A 7,752-nucleotide genomic window follows, 5' to 3' on the forward strand; every position below is an offset into this window, starting at 1 on the left:
TTGACAATCAATTCCAACGGCATCAGCCGGTAACGTTGTACACGAAAATACGAAACCTGGCGGCCACTAGGCGAGGCTCTAGAGATTTCGTATTTTCGTGTAGAACGTTACAGGCTGATGCCGTTGGAATTGATTGTTAAAATATATTTTTTTACATCTTTTATTAAGCTTTGTACTTAAACGTAGTTTTCTTTCGGCTCTTGCATTTCTCAAAGTTTGAGACCGATATTTTATGTATAAAAAAAGTTCGAACGTTCAAAAAATGTTGAGGTTCAGAAAAAAGATAAAATAATTTTCAGTGAAGTTTCTACCAAAATGCAGTACCTAAACGTACTTTATTGCACTCTAATACATTTCCCGAAGTTTCAGCTCGATATTTTACTTACAAAAAAAGTTCTTAGGTTTAAAAAAACATTCAATGAACTGAAAAACTGTGGTCGGTAATATAAGTATTTAGCTGTGTCACATGCCCTTAATAAAAAAAATTGTATGGAAATTTTTGATATCACAAATTTAAAGATAAACACAATTAAACATTTTTAAATTCGCTGTACATCCAGTTTTTACTCTTGGATCTTGGCAATTTTTTCTAATCTATTTCAGTCACTGATAGACGGGGGTGATTTTGTCTTAGAAAATAAGTGATTAATATTTTTAAAAAATGGGTAGGCGTTTTTGAATCTAGGTATGTAAAAAAGGTAAATTTCAGAAAATTTAAAAACTAATTTAAGAACTATTTATACTCTTTTAAGATACCAATACAATTTACACAACACTAATGGTAAAATTTGCAAATTTTTAGGCCTTCAGTTTAAGAACTTAAATTTTAACGTTAAAATTCTTCCTTTTCAGAATACAGCCTTATTGTTTGAATTTTAAGAATTTTCGTTATAAGTTATAGGTAAGGTCAAAAATAACATTCTGGGTTTCGAAATTGTTACAACGCGAAAAAGTTTTAATTTAAAATTTACAATTGCGAAAATACACCATTTTCCATGTTCATTTGCAATCCAGTGAGTCACTTTCTTTCGCTTCTTTTGAAAGTCGATCCTTTCCTTTCAGTTATCTTTTTAAAATATACCTTGAATTCAACGCATTTCAAATTAAATGTTTGCAGCTGCATTTGGATTGAATTATACAAAGGTTTTTTGTTTTAAATATAAATTAATTAAAACATTTTATTTGTTTTTCACGATTCTAGTATATAAATTCTAAAATGGAATAATTGTAGCTCAAACATGAAAAAGTATAGACTAATTTCAAATTTAAAAAGGTTCTATCACATATATTGAACTATTAAAACCTCTGACCTTTCTTAAGGTTTTTAAAACTTTTTGAGAAACTTTTTTTAACAATTTTGGTTGTGATTTCTTAATAAAAGAATAAGTGCTATTTAGTCTCCAGAACAGCAATTTCAAAAATATTTAAAGCCTTAATAGTTGAGACATTTTAAATTTGTAGTCTTCAGTATATTGAATAATTTCAAATTTAAAGCTATTTAAATATGTCATTTGAATTTTTGGATGGAAAGTGTTCGATAATTTTAGATTGAAACCTCTCAAAGTATTTAGTTACAAATTAAAATTGTACAACTTCAAGTTCTATTAATTTTTTTATCATTTGTCACCCCTCACAAATTATTATTATTTTGTTGTTGTAAGAAAATAATGCCTGATTTTTGTAAAAATTAGCAAATATATATTAAAGGTACACTCAAGGTCATTTTTGTTCGAAAAGCTTGTTCCTGAATAAATTGACTCTTATTGTTTCCGATTTCGTTCTGTCACTCAGGGATTGTGTTTTTCATAGAAAACATTGAAATGTGGTTTTTTCACGTTTATGAAATTATAATTGAAGGTCACTCAGGGTAATTTTCTGTGAATAATATTGCCTTACAAAGAATATTTGTCAAACAATAGAATGGATTTCTTCGCCCGAGATACAAACGTATATTGTACTATAGTAAAAACAACTGGAAAAATTTAGACGAAAGCCAAATTTGGTAAAAAAAACAAACCTTTGTCGACCTATAAATACTAATTTTATTCTCCGAAAGATTGTTCAAAAATCTCTTCGAACCACTTTTATTGTAACAATTTAATTGAAGAAAAATATTTTTTATAAAAATAAAAATAGTAAATTTTTTACATTCAATTCTTAAAATGAAAAAAATGTGTGTCAAAGCACATTCCAATCCGACTATTTTTTCGAAAGTTATCCGATATACAGACAACCACAACATCAATAACAACGACGATGTAGACGCCAGAGAGACACACAGATACCGACGTAAAAACTTGTTTTCCAGACTCAAGGAGCCTCAAAACGTCGAAATTTCATGAAATTCGCGAAAGTCATTTTTCGCATAAAACTCTTCTCATTATGGATGAGAATGTGATAAAATAATCTCGGGGCCTTGAAAAAGTAGCGTTTTTCGCCTCTTCACTTTTTTCCATATCAAGCTTTTTTTGCTTCAAATGTCCATTTTCGTTTGGTTTTTTGGATTTTGAAAATCCTTTGACTTTGGTAAGTTTGATTTTATTTTAAAAAGTTATCAAAGTCAAAGCCCAATTCAATTCGACCAGCTTTCGAAAGTTATGCGGTATACAGACAACAACGAAGACGCTGGACAGACAAACAGACCCCGACGTAAAAACTTATTGTTCTGACTCAAGGGGCCTCAAAACGTCGACATTTGATAAAATCTAAAAAATTCATTTTTCATAAAAAAACTTATACCTTCTCATTTTGGATGAGAATGTAAAATTTATCAACAAGATTTGTAGAAAATCTTTCAAAGAATAAAATTATTTTCCCGTAAGTTAGAACCGAAAAATTACTATTTCGAAAAAATGAAAGTTGTTCTAAATATTAATACTAAGTCATTGATTTTACAAGATGATTCTAGATCTGTTCAAAATGATATAATTTACATATTTTATCGTTAAAATTTGAACTAATTTAATTAGAAAGCCTTAGTAGTTACACAAGTGCAAACGTTTGAATTAATGACTTTTTAAATGAACGCCTTTATTCAATTTCAAAATCCTTTAAAGTATTATTTCAGTATAAAATATTCCATTTTTAATCTATTTAGTTTGGAAATTTAAAAAAAAACAATTTTCAATAGTAAACAATTTGAAAATGAATTTTCACAATTTCAGAGTGACAAATTTAAACTTTGAATGTTACAATTATAATTGTTTTATTTTTTCATTTGTATTTCGAAGGTAAAAGTATTTCATTTTTATTCTTAAAGAACAGTTAAATAATCATTAATTTAGAAAAAAAATCAAATACACTGGAGGTTTCTGCATGTTTCAAAGAAAAGAACAAAATTTGGAGCTTCTCAAGAATTTTGAAATATTAGGAAAAAAATTCTAATTTCTGGGTAGATTTAAAATGATTTTTCATTTCGAAAAAGTACATAACTCAAAGAGAGTGTTTAAAAATATTTCAAAACATTTCAAAAGATTGACGATATTGGAAAAAATCTGGAAGCTCTTAAAACAATTTTGTGTGCAGGATTTTAAAAAAATGTTAGGAAAAATGGGAATCAGTCTAAAAGACATTTACAAGTTCCGAAAATTTAAAATATGATTGAAAAAGATTTGAAATAATTTAAAAGAGAATTGATACTTTTCATGATTTAAAAATTTTGACTTTTTATTTTTAAAAATTACATAATTTCAAGAGGAGGTATCAAAATACGGCACCACTGAAAAAATTCCCGAAAGGGATGAACGAAAAATGCCAAAAAATGAAATCTCCGGCACCTGAATAATAATTTTATAAAAATTGTATTAAAAAATACATTTAAAAACACGTGCGCTTTAAAATAAAAAAATGTTCAGTCTAAATTTTCTTCGTACCTGCATAATAACATTTTTGAAACAAACTTTGCAGGATTCAATTCAACAACGATTTATATCAACTTTTTTTTTATTGATAATAAATTTGATTTTTCAGAACTTTTTTATATTTTTTTAAAAATACTATGCACATTCTTAAACAAAATTTTTCATAGAGAAATATATATTTGATTATTATAGTTTAAATAAATAATTAATATTTAATAAACAGTTTTTTGAATTGTTTAAATTCATGAATTTTCTAGTTCGGATATTTTGTAATTCAGCCATTTTCTTTAGGGATTTTTCAAATTCGGTAATATCTTATTGTCCGGATTTTTATTTATTTTATTTTTCGTGAATTCTCCAATTCGACTTTTATATTTCGGAACTTTTATAATTTCGGGAATTTTATTCTTTGGTTATCTTTCAATTTACGAATTTTACAGTGTCGGGAATTTTGTTTTTCGGGATTTTTCAGTCACTTTTTCCGAAAAATAAAATTCCCACATCAATGTAAAAATTCCGAAATTATAACATTGTCGAAATATAAAGTTCCGAATTGGAAAATTCTCGACAATTTACAATCTTACCGAATTTGAGAATTGCCTACAAAAAATTTCCGAATTATTCAATATCCGGGCTAGGCAACTCCGTAATTTGAACAATTAAAAAATATTTTGTTAAAAAATATTTTTTTAATAGAATAATAAAATACTTATACAAAAGAAAAAACTTTTTTAATGTTTAAAGTTTCTAAAAATTATCGTTAGCATTTAAAATAACAATAATTGAAAAAATATATTTTTGAATAAAAAACTGTCCAGAATTTCATTATTCTTTTTTTTTTGCAGAATTTTACATAAATTTTACGACAAAATGGGAATCATTATAAATATATTTAAAAGTTCTGAAAAACTTAAAAAATAATTTGAATTGTGTATATTTCGAGTAAGCTGTAGTAATCATAATAATTTAAAGTTTATTTTAAAATATATTTTATGGAACATGATATTTTTTATGAATATGCCAATGAAATTCTGTTCGTCTAATTTTTTTGCCAATATGAAACGTAATCTGGCTTGGAACTGCCGTCTTAACATCTAAAAACCGAAAGAACAATTTTCCTATCACTTGGAATTATAATTATATGTTTATAAAAACGTTAGAATATATAATAATTAAAAAATTGGTAAATACATACGAGAACTTGATTAGACGATTAGTCTAAAAAAATTCATAGAAATTGCGGACCACAAAAATAAAAATAAAAAATAAATTATATTAAAGAACTATATATAGACAATATATAGAATGAAAATTATAAGTAATAATTTTAGAATTATTGGAAAATATATGAAACCGTAATATAAATTACTCATCGACTTTTATTTGTGGTATTTATCAAACTAACCATGTTTTGCAAAGTTATAAATGTAAAAATATTTCAATTAAAAATTTACTTTCAATCCGAATGGTTCTTGTCTGAGCTAAGTTACTATCAATGCGCCTCGAGGGGCCTACTGAGAGTTGCTTACAGCGCTCCAAGTGCCTGTTTGAAAAAGGTATCGATGTGACTTCGTGTCTGTTATCTACGGCTGGCGGTGTGTAGAGGGGAAGTGACATTTTTCGCCGGACGCGCCCTCTATATTTATGGCGGGCAACTAAACCCGCACTGCATCTACGTTTATAATATCTTTGCCCGTGTTTCCTATGACCATGTGTTCCTCCAAGAGATTCTACCTGAAAATGAACTCGATATGCACTAGTGGTGCCATCACTATGAGTTTGCACAGACTATTCAAACCATCCTCGCATTCCATTTAAGGGCATGTGACACACTCAAATACCTATATTGCCAGACTCACTTTATCAGTTCATTGATTTTTTTTTAATTAGGTACTTTTTTGTAAATAAAATATCAGACTGAAACTTAAGACCATAAACTAAGTTTATGTATTGCATTTGAGAAGGAATTTCACTAACAATTATTTTCAAAGAAATTAAAACTGGGACCAGTTTTTAAAATATTTTCTTTGTAACCTTGAAATTTGTTAAACCTCGGAACTTTTTTTGGATTTAAAATATCTGCGAAATGTAAAAAACGTGCATAAACGTAATTTACTGTCGGCTCCTGCTTTTCTTGAAGTTTGAGGCCGATATTTTAAAATGGACCCGGTTTTAATTTATTTGAAAATAATTTTGTGCAAAATTCCTACTAAAATGAAGTACATAAACGTAATTTATGGTCTTCTGATACTTTTTCCAACGTTTCAGTCAGATATTTTATTTCAACAAAAGTTTCTAAGTTTAAAGAAAATTCAGTAATCTGAAAAAGTAAAGTCACATGCCCTTGAAACCTGAATTATGACATTTTTTTTAATTTGCTGTATGAAGAAAACAGTTACAGGAAATGTTTTCTGTACTTTGTTTATGCTGCGAATATGCTGAATAAAACTGGACATTTGCTACAAGTTAACATAAGGTAAACGTCCCAGTCGTGGTGCCAAATGTCTTATTTTTAATTTAATTTAATATAAATTAATGTAATTTCTATTTGATATTATAAAATTCTAAAAATAAGTGGGTTTTATTATTAAGTGTTACTTATACCATATTTTTTAAAACAATATATTTACAAAATATATTTACAACGAAAATTGAAATGACTGTTCGCTTTTTTCTTCAGTCAGCATTGAAAGTACTATCTTAGCTCTGTAAACATTTTTTAAAAATTTTAATAAGAATATGAAAATATTTTTTCAGTTTTTGAAGGCATATTATTATTTTTTAAATTCAAACAATTTTTTAGTAAAATATTTTCTTTCTCCTCGCCTCAATTTTCATTAGGTAGAAATTGTTTGTAACATACATTAACGTAAGTTACTTTACATTATAGTTACTCAAAAATTGGAACGCGTTACCATTACGAAAAAAGTAACGTTTCGGGTAACGCGTTACTGTCAAACGCTCTGGTTCCATTTTTATAAAAAACGACCTAAAGACCTCACTAAACCTTCTCGTAAGTAATGTTTTGCTTGTAATTTATTGTTCCGATTTCTCACTTCATGTTTTTATGTGTGCAAATAATAATTGAAGAATCTCTTTTAAATGTATAGAAACAAATTTATGCCTTTTTAAACAATGATTTTTAAAATAAATTCTTCAATATCGAGTAATAAATAATATTTGTGTTTTTACATTCATCGATTTTTTGCATTTAAATTTTATTCGTCATTCGTAGTAAATGGAACAGTCCTCATCGGATGAGAAAAACGACATTCACCAGTGATTCATAAAATGCACGTGATATATTCGCTAAACATTTGTACACAACGTTTATATTTTTGATTTTGTAAATATTTTTCATTTGATTGCACGAGAATTATTTATATCTCTCGGAGGTCGCTAAATTACATCCAGTCTCAAATTGAATACCAATGTTTGTGTTTTGCAAATAAGTGTGACAAGAAAAATTTGTTGCTACATTTTTATTCAAAACTTACAAAAATTGAAAAAGTATGTAATTTAAAAGCAGCCTTAACTGAGTTGAAATAAAATTCTCGTGCGTTCAGCTTCGTAAAACGCTTTAATATGTAAGGGTTCGCATGAAATGGACTCTTATGGACGGTTCTAGTTAAGAAGATATTCGCATTCATCAAATTACGAGTATATTTATGTCCTAAAAGCAACCGGAAGTGAGTTTTTCTCAACACACAAATCTCGGACTTTATTCACAATTGAGATTTAAAATTGTAATTCAAAAATAGAAACAAATTTACTATTCTAATTTGATTTGAAACTTTAATTGTAGAGTAATTTCAAGTTTAAAATGTTCAAGATTAATTTAGCTTATACACTTTTCTTATTTAAAAATAATCCAAGTTGACAATTTAAACAA

The 7,752-nt window shown here is 27.2% G+C and overlaps 1 protein-coding gene and 1 long non-coding RNA gene across 3 annotated transcripts in view; one reads left to right on the forward strand and one right to left on the reverse strand.

Annotated features, from left to right (window-relative positions):
- Nucleotides 1-7,752, reverse strand: part of LOC117177553 (alpha-tubulin N-acetyltransferase-like) — a 62,432-nt gene that overhangs the window by 3,240 nt on the left and 51,440 nt on the right. The gene's annotated exons all lie outside the window — the stretch shown is intronic.
- LOC117177555 lies at nt 5,235-7,428 on the forward strand. Its single transcript, XR_004467709.1, has 2 exons — nt 5,235-6,873; nt 7,096-7,428. It is a non-coding gene; the product is annotated as an uncharacterized LOC117177555 (long non-coding RNA).

This window comes from Belonocnema kinseyi, chromosome 7 (assembly GCF_010883055.1).
Source record: "Belonocnema kinseyi isolate 2016_QV_RU_SX_M_011 chromosome 7, B_treatae_v1, whole genome shotgun sequence".
NCBI lineage: Eukaryota > Metazoa > Arthropoda > Insecta > Hymenoptera > Cynipidae > Belonocnema > Belonocnema kinseyi.